At 50.3% G+C, this 20,655-nt stretch overlaps 1 protein-coding gene across 2 annotated transcripts in view; it reads left to right on the top strand.

Annotated features, from left to right (window-relative positions):
- The first annotated feature begins 2,333 nt into the window (after positions 1-2,333).
- Positions 2,334-20,655, top strand: part of ZBTB7C (zinc finger and BTB domain containing 7C) — a 293,509-nt gene continuing 275,187 nt past the window's right edge. For both annotated transcript variants that reach the window (XM_053912569.2, XM_053912570.2), the window contains exon 1: positions 2,334-2,471. The gene's annotated coding sequence lies outside the window, so the exon portion shown is untranslated. The remainder of the gene's footprint in view (positions 2,472-20,655) is intronic.

The following is a 20,655-nucleotide window of genomic DNA, read 5'->3' as shown; positions in this document are numbered from 1 at the left end:
GATTTAGAGGCATTTCTAATTTAGTGTCCACATCCCTCCTTTTTCACCCCCAGAGCTGCATTCCCACTGTCCGCAGTGTCTCGCTATTCCAGGGCTGGGATCCTCCCAGGACTCCCTACATGCACCCCCACACTCTGGCTGAGAAGCTTGACCGTGTCAGCTGGGTCAGCAATATTCCAAATGACGGAAGACCCTTTAATGAAAGGAAACTAGACAACCTAATTTAGCCGGGAGACAACCTAATTTGGAGGGCGGTGGCTTCCAGGGCTGCTTAGAGCAAGGGTATTATTTTGCTACTGGAAGCTCTCGCAACTTGGCAGACCGACACCCTGAATCTGAAAATCTCTTGGTTTCCAGGACAGACTTCTCCAGCCTTATATGCTTTTGTGAACGGTATGGATAGGTAGTTGTTCAAACTGTTGAATGAATGACATTTATTTACTAGAAAAAGCCCGGCCTCTCTGGCACATGAAACACGACTTACACAAGATACGTTCCAGACCTCTCTGTTACGTGGGTGCCTAGCTTTGTGTTGTCACGTCTGATTCCAGAGCATTTGTCTCTGTCTCCACCACTCCCAATGGGCGGTGCCTTATAATGGTGTAATTACTACACGAATGGATAAAATGATCTTTTAAAAAGTCCCTATGAGTAACACTGGGAAGAAGTGCCAAACAAAAGGTCTTCAAATTTATTTTTGTGAATTTTGTAAAGGCGGCCATCGACTATCTTCAATATGAAAAGACAGTACTTAGCAGCAGCCACACTACATTTTTATTAGTCGATGGCCCGGATGGGGACAGGAGGGAGGGATTCATTTTCTTGCCTGTCCTGGGCGCGGCGCGGCTCAGGTAAGCGCAGCCCCTGTGGGAGTTTGAGGACGGCAGACTCTCCTGTGTCTGAGAGTGGAGGCCCCGCGCGGACTCCCTGGTAGCGAGGGTACAGTCGCAGGCCCTGCCAAGGCGGGCAAAAGTTCCCAAGTCTGCCGGGAGCGCGGAGGGGTGAGTTGCTAAAAGGTCGAGGGACGAACTGACTCCTGTGGGCCCTCGCCTGCTGGTGGCCAGAACGCCGGCCCGAGTTGTCTAGCCCGCGACCACTCACGTCGTCCCTCCCAGGCTGAGACGCACCCCCGCACCCCGCGCCTTCTTCCTTCGAAAAGGCCCTTTTTAGTCGGTCGCCGCACCGCGCAGCGCATTCCAAGGATACTCTGGAGCCCTTAAAGTGTCCGCGGGGCGGGGTCTTGGTGGTACGGGGCGGAGCCAAACCCTCCTAGGGCCCGCCCCTTGGCTGCGTAGCTGGGTGACTGGGTGCTCGGGAACACCGCCTTCCTGGCGGTCCTGGAGAGAGACCGGTGGTGGCTCGGGGCGGGTCCCTGGTGCACAGAGTGAGGGTTGCCGGGGACTCCCGCCGGTGAAGTCAGGCCCGCGCCCGAGCGGCCTGTACGCGGATTGCCCGCAGGGATTTGGGTCCCTGGAGTGCTGCAAGCCTGTAGTTTCTCGTGTCGGAGAGGTGTCTTTCCGAGCTCTCTGGAATTCCGAGAGCATTTGGGAAACTTCTCGCCCCCACTCCTTGTTCCCTACTTTCGGGTGGGAAAGCAGTTGCTGAGTTGTTTTATTTCCTCCCCCAATCGGACTTTGTAAAAATAGCCGTGCTCCGGAGCGACCGAGCCAAGCCCCGCCGCCCCGCTGCCCCGGGCCGGGTGTGAACCTAAAAATACCCGGCGGTCTGGAGCCTGTGCTCCGGGTGCCGGCGGGTCCGGCCGGGCCGCAGAGGGCGTCTGGAGACCGGAGAAACGGCGGCCACCTGGCCCCTCGCCTCGGCCGGGGCTGTCCCTTTAAATCCTGGAGGAGGCAAAGAGAAAAAAGGAAAGAAAGAAAAAAGACGCGGAGCCCCGAGCGACTGATGGCTCTGCCCGGCCCCCCGAATCCGCCCCCGCGACAAGTCCTGCTCGCTCTCCGCCACCTCCGCGGGTCCTGGGCGCCCCCCGCAGCACCACCCACCCGCACAGTTACTGTCAAAATAGAAATTAAGCGGAGCCGGGGAGGAGGTCGAGCCGCAGCAAGTGCATGTGCGGCAGGGCGAGGAAGGGGGTGCCGGGGAGGGGGCGGGCGCGAGGCAGAGGCGACCGTAGACATCCGGGCCCTTTAGCCCAGTGCGCCCCCCGAGCGGGTGGCGCGGACAGCGAGGACGCCCCGCTCGAGGCGCGGGGCTGACAGCCGCTGCGCGGGAGGCGGGGCGCCAGGAGGGCGGGGGCGCGGCGCCGGGAGGGAGGAGCTGCCCGCGCGCCCGCCGCCGCTCGGCTCCACACCCGCCGGCGCAGCCTGGCCACGAGACTCTGACAGCCGCGCAGCCCGCGCTGTTCGGGCGCACCGGGACGGACCGACCGCGGAAGCGGCGGAGAGGTGGACGCGAGGACCGCGGCCCGGCGCCAAGTGCGGGAGGCGCGCGGGTGGGTCTGGCGGTGCGCAGAGGTGAGTTGGCTTCGCGCGCAGAGCTCGGGCACCGGCTGTGCGGGTCGCGGTCTCCGTCGCACCTTAGCTGCCGTGGAGGGTCGTGGGGTCGCGGGGTTCCCGGAGGGTAGCTGTGCGTCGACAACGCCGCAAAGCGATGTCGGGGGGCTGTTGTTACGAGGCCGGCGGTCCGTGCGCCCCGGGGCGCCGGCGGGGGCAGGGGCGCCCAGCGCGGCGGGCAGGAGGCGGGGGGCTGAGATGGCTATTCAGGGGCTCCGTGCGGCAGCCATGCAACGGGAGGAGGCGGGAGGAGGGAGGGAGGGAGGAGGGGAGAGCCAGCGGAGAGCGAGCCAGAGAGCGGGCGCCGCGCCTCCTGGCTGGCACCGCGGCCCGGAGCGAAGTGGCGCGCGGGGCTGGAAGGGAACTTCTGCGGGCTCGTGCGGCCCTGGGCTCCGCGGCGCCTCCGGGCGAGGGCAGGACGGGCCTATCGGCAGCCACAGGTGGTTTCTGCCAAAAGTTTTACTACGCATCTGTCCGGAAGGCGCGGGAGCATTTTGGAGAGCGACTTTGGCATCCGCACCTCACATTGTCTTATCTTGAAGATTAGAAAAGGGGCTGGAAGTCTGGGATCCAGCATCTCTCGACGTGGCTCGAGGGCTTCCTGGCGGTCCCTCCCCGAGGTGGCGCCCTTGCGGGACCCTGAGAGCCCTGCCGCTGTCCAGTTGAGCAGTTGCGGGAAATGGGTGCACGCCCACGGTTCCTCTGCGCCTCGGGAAAGTTACGCCGAGGCCAACCTGTCCTCTGCCCGGGGCAGTGCAGGCTCTGTTCCTGGGAACCGCGCGCGTCTTTGCTCAGGGTGCGAGCATCTCCCGCTCTTCTGAAAGCGAATTGTCTCTAGCTGCTGTGCCGCTTTGTTATTTAGGCCGGTTGTCTGATTGTGTTAGGAAGAGGGCCAGGAGGAGCCAAAGGAAAGCCGAGCGGCAACAACTCTCCTTTCCTTTGAAACCAGCAGCATAGGATGGTTCCCAAGCCTAGGCGGCGAGGGTCCAGGGCCGAGGGGAGCCCTTAGTCAGTCGGTGGTGTGCGCTGCCTGCCGGCGGAGCTTCGCCAGACTATTCACAAGGCCCGGGCTGGGTTTTCTGGGGCATCTGGGACCGAAGGAGGGAGGAGCGCGGGAAGGGAAGACCCCCAGAAGAGGAAGACATGCTGTGGTCAGCTCTGAGAGAGAGGTTCAGAGTTCTGTGGTTTGGCCCCGTTCCTCTTTGGCAGGGTTGGCGAATCCAGGGCAGCGGAGGTTAGAAACCACCCAGGTAGGTCCGTCCTGGGCTGAAAGAAATCATTTTCTCCAAAGTGGGTCTGATACCCAGTTGTTGCAAGTCGGCACAGAACTCCGGAGAGCTGGAAACACTCAGTCCTTCATTCTGGCTGGTCCTGCTCCCCAACAAGTACCTGAGCAAAGCTGTATCCTTTCTTTAAAGAAGGTCACAGAATTTTGAAGCTGAAAGAGACCCTAGATATTAGGAGTGCTCATTTTACAGGTGAGCAAACTCCAGGCCCAAGGAGGGAGACTGACCTGTCACAATGCTGGGGGCCTGGGGAGACTGAGCGGCAGAAGGGGCGGCGGCCTCCTAGGCCAGGGTGGAGGGAGCTCCCTCAGCTAGGCTTGGAAGGACTTGCGGGCAGAAATGCCACCCCCACACCCAAGCCCACCGAGGGCTCATTATCTGGTACTTTCTATGTCCATGCGTGCCAGCAGATGTGGTATATTTCCAGTCCTCTGCCCTTGGCTAAAGAAATCAGGACTGTCGCTGCAGACCCCAGGCTGACACTGTCCCAACTTTTCCTGCTCCCTCCTCCCACCAAAGTCCTCACGCTCCTTTTGTAACATAATGTGGCTTGATTAGCCAAGATGAGTTTGCAGCTTGTCTCACTCTGAAGCACCCACTTTCCGTAGGATGCCAGAACTCTGTTTTCCTGGTAATTAGGTTTTACAGATATTTTTGAAAGGGAGCCCAATTCTGGATCAATTACACTTGGACACAAATGCTGTGCTGTTGTGGATACCAAATGAGAAAGATGAGCAATTATCTGGGAGTGCTGGGATAAATGTTGTTATGAGTATTTGACACAGCTATTAAGACATCAATGAGTGGGTTTTCAGTAAATGTTTTTTATGCTGTATTTCATTGAGTAAACAAAGTGTCTTAATTAAAAAGACCTGGGAGTTGGCCACTTAGATTTTATCCACTTGTTTCTTACCAGTGTGTATGGGAGAGAAAGATTTGAATAATAAACAGAATGACTGTTGCGAGAACTCTTTCTCCTCAGTCCTTTGGTCTGTAATGTCATGTAAAGTCCAGCGGAATCATGTTACACAAAAATAGATCAGGGCGTGGTGTGTGTCGATCTGTGTTAGTCAGAAATGACTTGTAAGGGAGACTATTTTGTAAGTTTTACTGCTTTCGAGGGCATGCAGTATCAAGAATTCAAGGCTAATGCAATGGCACTGGGTGTAATTCTGCTTTCATGAACAGATGTGAATCAACATCCCCATAGCTGAACTAGGGACTCCCATAGGAGAAACCAAGATCTGGTATCATGAAGGTATACAATGTTGCATTTTGACAGCACCTTCCACTTTCATTGCATGCTAATTTCCTACGCATCCCTAAGTGATTCACAGTTCCGTTGTTTGTCCATCTTACAGACGGGGAAACTGAGGCAGAGAGAGGGGAGAGTATTGTTTCTATAACATCATTCAGTGCAGCTTGGGGTTTCTGGGTTGGCCAGGGAATAAGAGGCCTCCTAAAAATATTACGCCTCGCCCCTCTCCAGCACTGCAGTTTCAAAGGGGTGTAGAGGTGTGGTGGGCTTACAGTCAGACTTCATGGGAGGCCAGTCACTCGGATGGGGGCCTGAAGGACTTTGTCCCCCCCCACGCCCCACTGCGGGTGAGCAGTTTTCCTCCCTCTCATACCAGGCTGTGGGAACTTGGGCTGGGAGGGACCAGCTGGCTGAGGCTGGGCGGGGGTGTGGGATCTGTGCCTGTGGAGGGCTGGAGGAGTCCAGGCTATTTATAACCCCTCCTCCCTTCCTGGGAAGAAGAGACTCAAGGGTCTGGAACCATCCTTGGTGCTGACTTCTACTCAGGGTGGCTGTGCCCCACTGGAAAAAACCTGCCACCCAAGTGCACTGCAGCTATTGGAGTAACAGGTGTGGAGGGTCCTGCACAGCTCCTGGAGCTTCAGCTGCTCCAGCGGATTTAGGGTACAAGGACTTCCTTGAGCCAGTCTGTGGACTTTTCTCAGGCACTGACTCCCCCATTAGCACAAAATGAGGGGAACCCCAGAAATCTCACAGAGCAGAACTTAAGAACCTGCAAAAGTGGGGCTAATTGGCTTTTCTGAATCATGACAACAATGATTTTTATGCACAAGGAGATTCTGAAAGCGAAATGTTGGATGTGGTTCCTCTGAGTCCATCTCTGGCATCTGTGCGGTGCTGCTCCAGGGGGTTTGAGGCATGCACTCAATGCTCTTGCCCTCCTTCTCCACCCCCACCCCAGTCCAGTCCCCACCAGTCCCCCTTACCCTCCCGCTGTTCAGACCAACACCAAAGTCCTCCTTTGTCTTTGAATAAATAACACCCCAAGCCCCACCGGTTACAACTTCATTCCTGAGACTGGATACAGCTTCTCCCTGGGCTGGTGGAGGGAGGAGTGAGGGAAGGGAGCAGAAGAAGCAGGAAAGACACTGAACTTGTCTCTCTGTTTAGCTCCTTGGAGTGAATTAATCCGCAAATCAGAACCATTTCAGAAGCTCATAGCTGGTTTTGCCAGGGAGAGAAGCGGGTAGCCGTACATGGAGAGGTGGGCATCGGGCAGCTCCTGGTGAGCCCGGCTCAGGCTTTGCATGCTTTTGAGGGCAGGGCTTACGTGTTGCTCACTTGCACATCTTCACCACCCAGCACAAGGCCTGGGCATGGAAAATGTTTGCGGAATGGACGCGGAGGACTGGGAACAGGTGGGCGGGTGGACAGCAGTCAGGTTTGTTTCTTCACTGCCATCGGCTATGCTCCTTGGCACCATGAAGGGGGTGTCTGGAGGGCAAGGATGTAGAAGCGGAGTGTAGATGAGAAGAGATGGGGTTCCACAGGCATTTTGAGAGCCCTGGGACACGCTGATTGGCCACTCCACACAACGAGAGATGCTGGGAGCTCCCAGCCATCAATTCACCAGGCAGTGATGTTCTTCTCTCACTGTGGGCTCTCCCAGCACAATCCAGCCCCACGGAGCAGGCAGAGTGAGTTTCCTTTAGTAAGGCAGATAGGCCGGTCCTTTGCTTACCCTCCTGTGTGTGGACCTCCGGGGCCGGCCCCTGCCCGCCTCTCTGACCGTCTTCCGCTCCCTGTACTCCACCCTCCTGGGTCCTGTTGTCTTTTGAACACACCCAACTCATGTATTTCCCCTCGGCTGTCCTCCTCATGTGGAGGGTCCTTCCCTCAGCTCTTCCCTGAGTGGCTTCTCCTTGTCACCTGGGTCTTAAGTAGAACAGTACCCAGCTCCATCTGGGACAAAGTCTTGGTCCTCTTCTTTATGTGTGTCTTCCGCTAGACTGTAAGCTCCATGAGTATGTCCTCAGCATCAGAACGGTGCCTGGCACACAGCAGTGCCTGAGGAAACAGTTGGTGAGTGGATATGCCAACGAGTGCTAGGGACGTATGAAAATGAGTCCGCCAGGGGCCCTGTTCTCAGGATCTCTTCAGCCTAGAGGCAGGGATCAAGCTTGTTCATGCACACTCCGATGAATGGCAGGAAGGAAGGTGGCATTCGAGGTACAGCCCAGGAGAGCTGTGGATCAGCAGTGTTAGCCCTGATTCAACAAGGCTAGAGGGTCTTCTTTCAGATGTGGTATTAGAAGTTAGGAGCTCTGGCAGCTGCCCCACCTCCAGGACTGAAGTTCCTCTAGTCTGCTTGGCCTTCTCTCTCTCTCTCTCTCTCTTTCTCTCTCTCTCTCTCTCTCTCTCTCTCTCTCTTTCTCTCTCTCTCTCTCTCTCTCTCTCTCTTTCTCTCTCTCTCTCTCTCTCTTTCTCCCCCCCCTCTTTCCTCCCTCTCTCTCTGTTTATTCACTTCTTTGGTGAGCAAGGGTTCCAAGCATAATGCCATCCTTGGAGAGTCAGGAATGTTGTGTTTTTCCACCAGCTCCATTCATTCGAAGCCTCCTCAGCACAGCTGTGGACAGCTGGCTGCCAGCGTGGATGCGGGGGGGTTCTCCGCAGGGCCACGGGGCACACTCAGCCCTGCAGGGACGGGGAATTTCATTTGTGTTTCACACCCTGCTGATTTCCAAACCCCACTGAAATGGTGCCTGTAAAAACAGATTCATGAGGAAATTAAAAAACTATTAGCATTCAGTTTACTGCTTATTTTTTGATAGTAAAAGCAATCAGAGTCATGATAGAAAATTTGAAAAATATGGAAAGGTACAAAATTAAAACAAAAGCCTGCTACAACATCCTAATTTTGGTGTATTTCCTTTCAGTCCCTTTTTTTTTCTGTACCACCAACACGTATGTACATGGGTGTACGCACACACATATACACGTGTGCACACACATAAAATATAATTAGGATTAGCCATTATTTTCTGAAACTGTTTAAACCTGTGCCATCTTCTAATAAACAAAAAGGTTTTGTTTTTCCTTTTGGGGATCTGAGATGTTCTTACTATGAATCATTGATATTTGGAAGAAAATGTATTTGCCGTGTCTCCTCACCAGCCGAGATTTCAGCCAGCTTTACCTTCTGTAGTTTGAATTAGGAAAACAGGCCCCATCTGCCCCATTCCGCCCCCAGCACATCAGGATGTGCCCAGAATCATACTCCTCACTCCTCACCTCTCTCCCTCACTGGTACATGGTGTCGCAAGCTGTCCCCTCACTGAGTGTTCCATCACGCTCACCAGTGCCTTAATGTTCTTTAGAAACGTATTTTAATGGCTATATAGTGTTTCTTCAAGTGATGTGTCACACTTTATTTACTCACTACCAAAAACAAAACCACAAAAACCCAGGGTCCATTAACCAATTATTCCTTGACCTAAAAATAAGAATAGTAGGAGACTCTCCAGAAGTATGGATCACTTTTTAGGACATCACTGTTTGGGGACAACCTTAGCTCCTTTAGGAGGCCGGGGACTTTGTGACTGTCATTTCAGTGTCCTGGGTTTAGAAGGATGCCTGGTGCACAGTACGGTGCTCAGAAGATATTTTGCTGAATGAGTGAAATACAGAACCTTCCTGCGGGAGGCGAGACCCTGATTTAACCTTCTGATCTTTAGGTCTCTTTTGGGAGTGCGTTTGGCTGGGGTGGGGCCGTGGGGCTCTGGGGGGGAAGGGGCGGAAGATCCTCTCGTTCTGGGACGCAGAGCAGGGAAGGGGCAGCATGCAAGGCAGTAGTTTAATAGTTTAATGGGGTTTTGGAGGAGTCTTGATGTAGGGACTAGGGCACAGGGGGCAAACACAAGGCCCGCGGGCGGAATCCGGCCCTCTACCTTGTTTCTACCCGGCAGCAGCACCGAGCTCCTTGCCTCTAGTTAAGGAGTAGTTACATTTCTACAGTCCTACAGTTACAGTTGGCCCTTTAAAGGCAACCGCCAGGCTGATGTGGCCCCCGGTGAAAATGAGTTTCACACCCCTGGACTAGAGGCACTTAGTGCCCTGAGGCAGGACTAGAGGACACCCAAGCTGGAGGAGCGGACTGCGCAGAGCATGGGAGTTAAGAGAGTGGGAACGGGTTTGCCAGCCCAGGAGGCGGGAATGTAGCTCAGCCAGGGAATGGCAATGGATGGAGACCCTTCAAACTGGTAGCTTCTCTGGATTCCAGAACCTAGTCCCAGGGGAGGATGGCTCCTTGGGGATCCTGGGGCCCCGTCGTGCCTTCAGGCAGTTATCCTGCCCAGACTGCAGAGCAGGAAACTGAGGCCTCGAGAAGTTAAGGGATGGTGAGGAGCCCAAGTTTGGGAGCTGATTCCTATGGTGTGGCCACTTTGGGGGGTCACTTTGGGCACGGAGTCAGCCTCTCCAAGCTTCGGTTTCCTCGTCTAGAAAATGGTGAGCGCCAGCTTCGGGCGCAGTTGTGAGGATGAGATGAGATATTACACAGCGAGCACCCAGCACAGCTCCTGACACGGGGCGAGGGGTCCACACCCTGCAGCCCCATCATTTGTGCGCTTTGTGAGTTTCTCTTCCAATCCAGGAGAGAGGTAAGGGGACTCCAAGGACCAGTGCTGAAAAACACCCAAGTCTTTCTTTCTCTTCGTCCTTCCCAAGCTACCACCACACCTACTTCAGGGGCTAAAATCTCAGCCTACAAGAAAGATGACTGTTGGAGAGCACAGCTCACAGGTGTGTAGAATCACTGTCACCCGAGGGGTGCCAGCGTGCTTCTCTCCTTTGCTGCCTTCCTAAAATCACCCCGTGGCTGCAGAAGCTAGTCTGGAAGGCACCCGCAGGGGCACGTGTTTACATAATGCCGGGCATGGGCGGTCTTCAGCACAGACGGTGTCTGGCCATGCAGAGAACGGGACACAGGACAAGTCAGTGTTGCTGAACTGAATGATTAGAAACTGAATAGGTAAGCAGCTGTGACCTGGAGAAGTGCCACCTAGTGAAAATGTAATGTGAGCCATCCGTGTAATTTAAAATTTTCTAGGAGCTGCATGAAAAAAAACTAAAAAGAAAGAGGTAAAATGAATTTTAGTAAGATAGGTTATTTAACCCAGTATATCCAACATGTTGTCATTTCAACCTGTGACATTAGTCACATTTCAAATGCTTGTTAGCCCCCCTGGGACAGTTGCACTGAGCCAGAGGCACAGGTCAGGAGGGCCAGTCTGGGGGTGATGGACTGGCGCTGCTTGGGGGCTCTGCATGGTGTGGGAAGGCAGCTGGGCCTCTGGGAGGGGACAATTCAAAATCAAGCAAATTGGGGAAGAAGAAAAGGGTCATAGGGACCTAACTTTTGTCCTGGCCCAGTGATAGATGAATTTTGTATTTCTGAGAAAGTCACGCCACTTTTATGGGCCTCAGTTTCCCCACCTGCAAGGTGAGGCTGGGTTATTTCTAAGAGCTATTCTGGCTCTGGTGTTCTCTGATTCCTGAGTTAAAGACATGGAAAGCAAATATAGCCGCTTTGCTAAGTTTGAAGAGAGCGGAGAGAAAGTTTGGGCAACAGCGAGGACTGCTGGGCCCCTGCGTGAAAGCTTCTCTTTACTTCTGTCGGGACACCTTAGAGAGACGTGCAAGCCTGTGTAAGGATGGACAACACCCAGTCACCACCATCGCGTTGCCTTTATCAAAAAGTATGTTTGGGGGACGAGGGGGGTAGGCATTAACTATTATTTTTAAAAAGTGACATGTTTTCATTGTTTTTAAATCCTGGAGCTTCCTCTTGTTCCTCGGCTATCCCAGATGGCTGTGAATGACAGCCTTAATAGAGGGGAGGGGCCCTCAGGAAATATTAGAACAAAAAAGGAAATATTCCAGCTCTGTCATAAATGGGCACTTGGCCTGTCCAGAGAGGATGTGGGAAGAGGGAGGGAAAAAGCAGCAGGTGTGTTTGGAGGGAAGGGTGCGTCCGTGAATGTATTTTAAGCTCCTGAAGTCAGAGGCTCTGGTTTTATTGCACTCTGGTGAGGAGAGATTTGAGGCTTTTCTCTCCTTGCTGTAGATTTCTGGAGGGAGGTGGAAACTATCTCTTTTCCAAGGACTGTCTCTTCGTTTTTAATTAGATTGTCACGAAGTAACTAGCTGCGTCCACCTGAGGACTGCCACCTCCATACAGGAAAGGGCCAAGGGGCTGTGAGTCTGGGCCAGACACTTCCATTGGAGAATGAGGAAACAGAGGGTCAGAGAGGCCCCGCCATGCTCTAAGGCGCCCCAGGACGGCAGCCGAGGAGCCGAAGCCAGAGCCCACGGTGCTGCTACGGTGTCCTTTCTGCCACGCAGTGTGCCTGCCCGGGTTCTGTCTTCTCCATGGTTAACAGACGACTCAGCCAGACTGCCTCGAACCATTTAAAAATGAGGATTTCTTTTTTATGTTTTCTGAAACTAGATTTTTATTACTTTTCCACACAATGTTTGCTTTGAATTTTTAATTTAATTTTTTTCTGAATAGGTCAATACTTACATGGTTTAAAATTCAAAAGGTACAAAAGGGTATTCACAGTGAAACATCTTTCTCTCACCCTATCTCTTAGCCCCCTTGCCCCGAGGCAACTTCTGTTCCTGGTTCCTTCGGTTTTAACATATTTGGTGCATGTGCAGGAACATAGGTATATGTGTGCATGCACATACATGTGTATGGTCCATGGTTTTTACCCCAATGGAAGCATATCAGACGTATTACATTTCTCTTTACATTTTCTTCCAGATGAGATATCTTGGAGGTGTCTGACCATCTGGCAGTAAAGAGTATCATTTCTGTTCACTTGTTTGTCCTGGCCACCTGGGTTCCACTGCATGGCGGCACCTCGGTTTATCTAGGCAGTCCCTCTGAGAGGGGCTTCTGATCGTTTCCAGTCTTTTGCTTGTATAATACCCTTGTTTTTTACCCAGCAATTTTTTGTGAAAGTGATCCTTGAGTTTTCTGCATACAGGCAAATTGAGAGCATTCTAAGCTTGCTGATTTATTGATTGCAAGATGCTTCAAAGAGTAAAATTGCTAAATTGTTTAAGGATTAAGAGTAGAATAAACAACTTTTGCATTGGGCTTCCTGGAAAATGAGTCATATAGTCGACGTTCATTTATGAAACCAGTGTTTCTTGAGTTGCTGCTATGTGCTGGGCTAGGCGGTGGGGGTGGGGGTGGAGAAGAAAGGGCGGGTGGGATGGTGCTCACATTCTGGGCATGGGGTGGGGGTGGGTGGAAGGTGACCGTAGGAGAGGAGAACAGTTACAGTAGCATTGGCGGCAGCCTTAATGAAGGAACATAAATGCCACAGAGGGAGGGTTGGGGCCTTTGACTTGGAGGTGGGGTGCAGGGGGTCAGGGAGGGGGCTCTAGTCTGACAGCATATGTGTATAGCAAGCTTCCTTGACCACATCTTGCCTTGGTCCCTCCCGGCTCCCTCTCTCAGTCATTTCCTATCTGCAGGGCCCTCCAAAGGGCAGGGCCCGGGATCCCCAGTCAGTCAGGCAGATTCTGCATGTCCTTGGTGTGTTTCTGTTGACCTTGAGGGCCTTGAAAGTCCTCTTTTTCCAGAGAGATGTGGCTGACTTTTGTTTGGAAAACAAGGCTTGCTCTCAGGCCAATCTCTTCTTAGCACATGGCAGTGATGGCACTGCAGGCCTGTGGACAGAGGGCCTGTGGGCTGTGGGGAGAATTCGACCCCACGGTGTTGAAGGAAGTGCCCTTGAGCTGCCTGAACTGGAGATTCCTGGGCTGCCCCTGTGTGTACATCTCCACGTTCCCCTCCTGAATCGAGCGACGGCACCTTCCCAAGGATGCTGGCCCCAGCCCTGGCAGCCAGCCCTCTTGGAGGTTCAGAATGCTGTCCCGAAGCATCCCCACAGGCTGAGTGTGGACCTTCCTCAGCAGGCTTCAAGGCAACACTACAGTTGCTGAAGAGTTGCAGCTGGAGCCTAGAAACTACCTGTCACAAGGAATGTGTGCTGCTTCCGTGTGTGCACAAGGAGGGGAGCGGGGAGCCCACAGGGGAGAAGGTGCACGGGGGCTCCCACTGTGTTTTCAGCCCTGAGCTAAGTGCTGCAGGAGATCAGAGCAAGCCTAGGACGTGGCCTTGACCTCAGGGACCTGAAGATCTGGTTAGGAAGATGAGGATGTTTATAAGACATACACCAGGCTTACACTGAAGGCCTAACTGATACAGTATAGCTCGTAAAGGCTGCAAGACTTTAAAGAAAAGGGGGGTTGCGTGCCTGGAGTCAGCACGATGTGAGACTTCAGACAAACCTCAGGAAGGGAGCATGGTAGGAGAACTGACCTCAGCTCAGTAACTGCGACCTGGCAGGCCCTGCTCAGTGTGAAGCAGCCACTGATTCTCACAGCAGCTTTCAATTAGAGGTTTTTATTCCCATTTAACAGATGAAGAACCGAGCTTGGAGTCTTTAGGTTAACTTGCTTAAGGTGACACGGCTGCCAGGAGGCGGCAGAGCCCAGATTGCAGAGCCCACCGTCTCTCCACTGCTCCTAACTTGACACCAAGGTTTCTGGAGGTTGTTCAGGGAGGGAGGACTCGCCTTGCAAAGGAGTGGTGGTGGGACCAACGGCCACTCTGGGCCATGCTCAGGAAGCTGTGGCCCCCGAGCAGAGAGGCATGCGCGGGAGGCAAGAGGGAACACGCTAGGTCAGGGGGAATTGATTGGAGAATTAATTGCAGCAAATCTTAGCTCTCAGGCTGTTGATCCCCTCTATCCAGTTCACTTCTGCTTGGTTCGCCTGGCTCAGCTCAGTTCTGGTATGCCCCAGAGAATGCCACTATGTCAATTTTAGCATTAAACAATGAGCATTTAGAAAGTGATAAACCACTTGATACCTCTGATGAAAACTATGCACTTCAGTCCAGAACCAAACTGGGGTGATTTTTAGTCATTGCCTCCCCTCTGTCCTATGGCATTTTAGGAAATTGCTCTTGGAGCCACTGAAAGCACTGTTGTAAAAATGCAGCCGCCAGCCCAAAGGAGTATCACGGCACCAAAACCAGGTGTTCGGATATCCCAGAGGTGTGCATTTATTTTTGTTTTATAATTCTGTCGATGGATGGTTCTTTTTAAAAAATTAAGTGTACTGGGATAACTTCGGTTAATAACATACAAACTTCAGGTGTACGACTTTATAATACAACATCTGCCTGCTCTATTTTGTCTCGTCTCCTTCCATCCCCATATATTTGACCCCCTTTACCTTCTTCATCCTCCCCCCAAATCCCCTTCTGGATGGTTCTATATTTCAACTTCTGTGAGAGCCACATGACTTGCCAATGACCTCATGGGTCTTGGTCAAGGATGAAAATTCCTCTTTAACCATACTCACTCTCTGTGTGGTGTGGGTCAAGTCATCTGAGTGGTCAGGGGTGGTGAATGGGCAGGAACAGAGCAAAGCTTTTGTGGGTTAGTGAGTCCTGTGTATGGTTAGGCTGGGAGATGGGCTGAACAGATCCCAGGACCATATTCCAAGGCCTACGTTTGCATAAGTGGATTTATATCCATCCTTGTAATCTCAGAGTTTCTCTGTTCAGGTACTACCTTGAAAACAAATACAAGCCACCTGAAGAGGAAAGCCCACCTGTTATTTTTCTGTCTGTAGCCTCTGGGAATCTGTGCCTAAATGACATATTAGTAGATTCGAATTTCACCTGATGAGGTTATATCCATCTCAGGCTTCTTGCAGAGTATAGAATGTACCCCGAGGGCAAGGAAAATGCCTCCTATTTCTGGTTTAGCTTGGTTGTTACATGTGCTTGTGCCCATTTTGCAAATCATCTGCTCACTTAGATTTCACCTAGCTTCCAGGAGCTCAGAAATTGTGCTTACAAGATGGGTGGTACAGATGAGAGAGCAGAGGGCAAAATTCCAGTCGCTCTCCTTGGCAGCTATTGGAAAATACGTGAGCATGTGCATGCTTTTGTCTACCTGGAGCCCTGGGTGTTTTCTCCTAAACTGCTTTGTGAGGGGGGTGAGGGTAGAGCGAAAGGTTGTAGAAGTGAATTATTTGATAAAATAATATTTCTGCTTACATTATAGAAAACGAAATCACACTATGTTCTGTCTCTGTTGTTTTGCCAGAAATTCCTCCTGACAGATTCTGATGCACCAGATTGAGCCACCTTGCTGAGCATCACCTATTTGCAGAAGTCATTAAAAGCCATTGTTTAACTAAAGGCTTTTCTTTTCTTTCCTTACAATTTTCAAGACCCTGCATTTGTACAGACCTGACTCAGCAACATTCTATTTTCGGAATTTCGTTACTTCTTCGCAGATTCTGGACTGCAGTTCCTTATTTCTGTGCTCTTTATTCAGGAATGTCTATTACCTAGGTCTGAGCTGCAGGTCTGAGGTAGTCTTACCACAAAAAGATACATGTTTGTACCAGGACTCTACCGCAGCCACCAGGTTCCTGGGTGACCTCGTTCCCCTCCCTGCCTGCCTCGTGGACGAACTAACATTTTCACCACAGCACCTACTGCATGCCCTGGGAAAGTAGCCATTGGCCAGAGAGTTAACGCATTTGGATAGAACACATACACACACATCCCCTTTCTCTCTCTTTCCCTCCTGAAATGGGATCACGGGTGGAAAGCACCCAGCACAGTGGCTGTCACAGAGCCCAGCACTCAATATTATTGACTACTACTAATATTATAATTTTCCTGTTCAAGAGGAAACTATAGCCCCAGTCCCTTTGTGGTCACGCTCGAGAATCAGAAAGCTCTCTCAGCCTAGTGGCCCGTTCTGTTATTGTTGGGTTTTTTATATGGCATCCTTCATACACACACAGCACATTAAGAGTCTGTTCGTTCTTCGGATGTGTGTGAAATTCCAATTCCTTTCAGGAGAATTTATGTGTGGTTTTAGAGGGGATAATCGACCAGTTAGTATGTGCACGCTGATTTTATACACGTATGCGGCGCCATTCACAGCACACGTTATAACATCTTCAGTCTCTGCCAAGAACATGTATTTCTTAGCCCCGTGCATTTGCATATTATAGGTTCATAATTTTAAATAGCTGTAAAGATCTCGGCAGAAAAATGTAGTCACTGTACTTGGACGTTCTAAATCTCGTTGTAGTAGCAGAACCTGGCTAATTTTTGCCCCTGCTAATGTACCGGCCCTATAATTTTCACACACACACACACACACACACACACACACACACACACACACAAGTGTGACTTTGCCTTACTCCTAGGCAGAGATTTAATACTTGGAGCTGAGTTACGCTGCCTATTACCCAGATGTCATTACCTTTTCAAAATATATCATACACGTGGCACCATGTACTATGGTCTCATTACAGATAATTAAAAAGAAAAGATTTGTCAAAATAAATGAACCCACTGCATCTGATCTTTCCCTGGTTTGGGTCCCTTACTTCCCACCCCTCACCCCCACCTCCAGCATTAGTCATCTGCCTCTGGGTTAGCTGAGCTCTGACGAGGCAGAGAGCTCGTCAGAAATTGCTCTTTCAAGCTAACATCACCAGATAATCCATCCACCCACACCCACCCTCTAGTCAACCCTTAGAGGATGTGCCATTGGCTGTGCTTGATTTGACCCGACAAAATGGAGCAGCAGGAAGAAAAGAAACTCAGATGTTTTTAAGGTCTTGCAGGTATAAGGCACCTGCATTTTAAAAACAGTCATGTGGAGGTTTTCTTTTTGAAGTTCAGAAGAAAAGGATGCCAAGTTGACGCCTATTCTACCTCATTTCGGTGTAGGGAGAATTAAATAGCTGAACCATAGAAGTCTTCAGATGTGATGGATGCAGGAAACGCTGCAGAGATACGCTGTTGCGTGGCTAACTGGGGGTCGCCGCGCAGAGGAACCCGCCAGGCTGGGAAGGGGTTCCAGGGGCTGCTTCTTTGTGCGTGCTGCTTTGCTCTTTTGCGGTCCAATCAGACAGTAAATGCAAAGAGCACCCTGAAGCTTGGGAGCCACATTCCTTGTCGGGTATGTGGGAGGGTCCTGGCTTCCTGGAGGCAAAGGAACAGCATTTTCCAGTTGCTGAAGTGGCAGCTCCAGGACTCAGGTGCCTGAGGTTGCTGACCTCAGGAGTCTCATGATCGCCTCTTGGCTTCTTTTATTAAGGGGCATTAGGTTCAGGGTGTGTGTGTGTGTGTATGTGTGTGTGTGATCTCAAAGGTGTCCTGACCAAAACTTCCTTTAATTTTGATGTAGAGTCTAATTGCAGAAGCAGCAAGTGCAATCTTTATATTCACACAGTTCTTTCTTAAAAAAACATTTTAAACAACTTTATAGAGGTATGATTTAGATTTATAATTCAATGAATAAATCTTAAACAACCTATATATTAAATTAAGTGCTATCTATGTTTAGGGAAAGTGAGGCAGAGACTGTGGAAGGTGGTGAGGGGAAGGGAAAGGAACCCTTGTGTCCCAAGCCCACTCGGGTCCATTCTCTCCTTCCACCTTCCCTGAGAGGGAGCCCTGGGGGCAGGAGGTGTGGGGGTCAGAGCAGTCCCATGGGGGTTGGGGAGACATACCCTAGTCAGGGTCCCTCCTGATTCACTCGGGTCCCACTCTGGCAGGTGGGGCTGTTCGGTGCTTGGGTAATAATAGTTCCTCCCTCGTCACTAACGGTTCACAAATACCAAGGTACTGTCACATCAAAAGCATATTCATTAGCACATTTGGCCCAGAACCCTCACCAACAGACTGTGCTGAAGCAGGTTTCTGAGGGCCGCTTCTGTATATGCACAACACAAAATATCGTCCCTGGGGCTAACGTTAAGAGATCCAGGGACACTCACTGGCCATCCATAGAACTGAGATCAGATCCTGGTCTCCTAACTGTCCAGTCTGGGAGTGGCCTTGTCAACACACTGCCCTGTCGGAAGAGACTAATGTGGGTGTGGGAGGAAGTGGGCAGAAAGGCAACGTGGAGATCACCAAAGAGCAATCTGTCCCTCAACAGGGACCAGCTTCAGAGCTATCTTTCGCTATTTTAAAGCACCCTCAGTGAGGACATTGCACTATCCCAGTCTGATTGGAGGTCAAGTGCGGAGTCCCCTAACTTAGACCATCATTCCCAAGGCAACCCTTCGATGATACCTGGTAACTCCAAGCAAGACATCGGACCAAACAGAGAAACACAGCCATAGTTTACATTTGGACTCTGCACAAACCTCTATTTTAAATCCCGGTTGCTTCCTGTTGGTGTACATGTGTGTGTGTCTATTAAAAGGAAGTTCTGAAAGAAAAAAAAAAACAACCCTATATTTTGGGATAAAAAAGAGCATTTCATTCTGAAGAACTCAGAGCTTTAGAAAAAAGTTAGTGAAGACACCGATTGCATGTAGATGCAGGTCCTTACTAGACACCCAACGTGTGGTGAAAAGGGAAGACCTTATGCTTTGAAAGGGGAACAGTCTTTCCTTCTGATTGAAGGGCCCATCACAGGGAATTCGCCCTGCTGGGAGGCTGACTTGGCCTTTCCTTTCAGCCTTTGCCAGCTGGTGTGGAGCAGAACGCCAACTAATGGGGCAGAAAGCCAAGCTCTCCTTGTGCTGAGAGCCAGACGGGGAGAAGTGGGTAGACAGAGACCCGGAACAGAGGAGCAAGGTCGTGACGGTGAAACAGTGGCAGTCACCGCTGGGACAGTTGATGCTTGAGCCTGTAGCAGCTAGATGAGCCAAGAAGACTGGAGTGGTTCTCTGAATGGGGTCCCTGCACCATATCAGTGTCTAACTGGGAACTTGGGAGAAATGCAAATTACTGGGCCTGGCCCCACGGAGACCACCTGAACCAGAGACCCTAGGGGTGGGCCCAGGGGCCTGCAGTTTTAGGAGCCTTCCCAGAGGTTCTGAGGAGCTCTCAAGCTGGAGAATGACAGCGGTAGAAAGAAGGAAGGTTGTGTTAAGCCGTGATGATCCATAACAGCTGGGGGTCAGAGTGCTGACTCTGTGTTGTTTGGGGGAAGATGGCAATTTGTTAAGTCATATCTGCTTGGTTAATGTAGCAAAGAGTTTTAAGATCATGTAGAATATATAGTTGACGGAATTGCATATCAAAACCCCGATAAATTCGATAGTATACTTTGCATTGCAACATTTTCAGCCAAAAAGATATTCAAGCATTTCTAATAAAACTTCGTTACAGGTGCTTCAAAACACAAAAAACCAAAATCCAGAGGGATTACGAGGCAGTCTCGCTTGGAGATAGGTGTGTGGAAGGCAGAACTGGGCCTGCATGAGGTGGTGGAGGACAGGTCTCATCTATCAGTGGGGTGTGGAGCCTCCAAAAGGGCACATGCAGGGTGGGCTTGCATTCACTCTGAGTGTGAAGCTGTTAGAAGGGTTTAAGCAGGTGAGTGATATACTGTCATTATAAGTTTTAAAAATCAAAGTGGGGTTGACATATCATATATTAGTTTCAGGTATACAACATAGTGATTCCATGTTTATATACCTTGCAATGTGATCCCCAAGTCTAGCAACCATCTGTCATTGTACGAAGTTCTGATACTCTTGGCTAGATTCCCTGTGCTGTACATTACACCCCCATTACTTATTTTATAACTGGGAGTTTGTACCTCTTATTCACCTTTGTGTTTCTCACCCATGCCCCCCGCGCCTCTCCCCTCTGGCAACCATCAGTCTGTTGTCTGTGTTGACATCTGAGTCCGTTTCTGTGTCGATCATTTGTTTTATATTGTTTTTTACATTCCACATGTAAGTGAAATTGTACAGTATTTGTTTTTCTCTGCCTGACTTATTTCCCTTAGAATAATACCCTCTGGGTCTATCCATGTTGTTGCAAATGGCAACAATTCATTCTTTTTCATTGCTGTGTAATATTCCAGTGGTTATGTGTGTGCATATACCATATCAAATATATGATATAAAGTATATATCATATTTTGACTATTATAAACAATGCTGCAATGAATGCAGGAGCATATATATATATATATATATATATATATATATATATATATATATATCTTTTCAAATTAGTGTGTGATTACAATTGTTAAACAATCATCAGCAGTGATTAAAAACTGGCTTCTAAGTGTTGCCTCCTGGGGCTGTGAGTGGGCATGATAGTGGGAAAGGCTTTTACTTTTCATTTTACTTATTACTCTTTGTTAGTGTTTGAATTTTTGACCATGTCTCACTTTTATTCTGTATATGTTAAAAAAAACTAATTAAAAATGAAGCTCTTTTCCAGATTAAGAAACAAATTCTATAGACACCGTGTAATAGTTTGGAAAAAATGATCAACATAAATTGCTAAGCATAAAGGGACACTGTTTTTTTGGTATGATTCCATTTTGATAAAAATGCATCTATGTGTGGAAATACTCTATGTGTGGAATAATGAATATGAAAGTATTATTAAGATTAAATTTTTCTTGTTTTAGCCTATCTGTGTTTTCTGATTTTTCTAGTTTGAACTGATATTACTTTTGCAGTTAGGAAAAATTATTGATTTTACTTAAGACAG

The sequence above is a fragment of the Desmodus rotundus genome, chromosome 10 (assembly GCF_022682495.2).
Source record: "Desmodus rotundus isolate HL8 chromosome 10, HLdesRot8A.1, whole genome shotgun sequence".
In the NCBI taxonomy this organism is placed as follows: Eukaryota; Metazoa; Chordata; class Mammalia; order Chiroptera; family Phyllostomidae; genus Desmodus; species Desmodus rotundus.
This window is presented reverse-complemented; position numbering and strand designations above follow the sequence as displayed.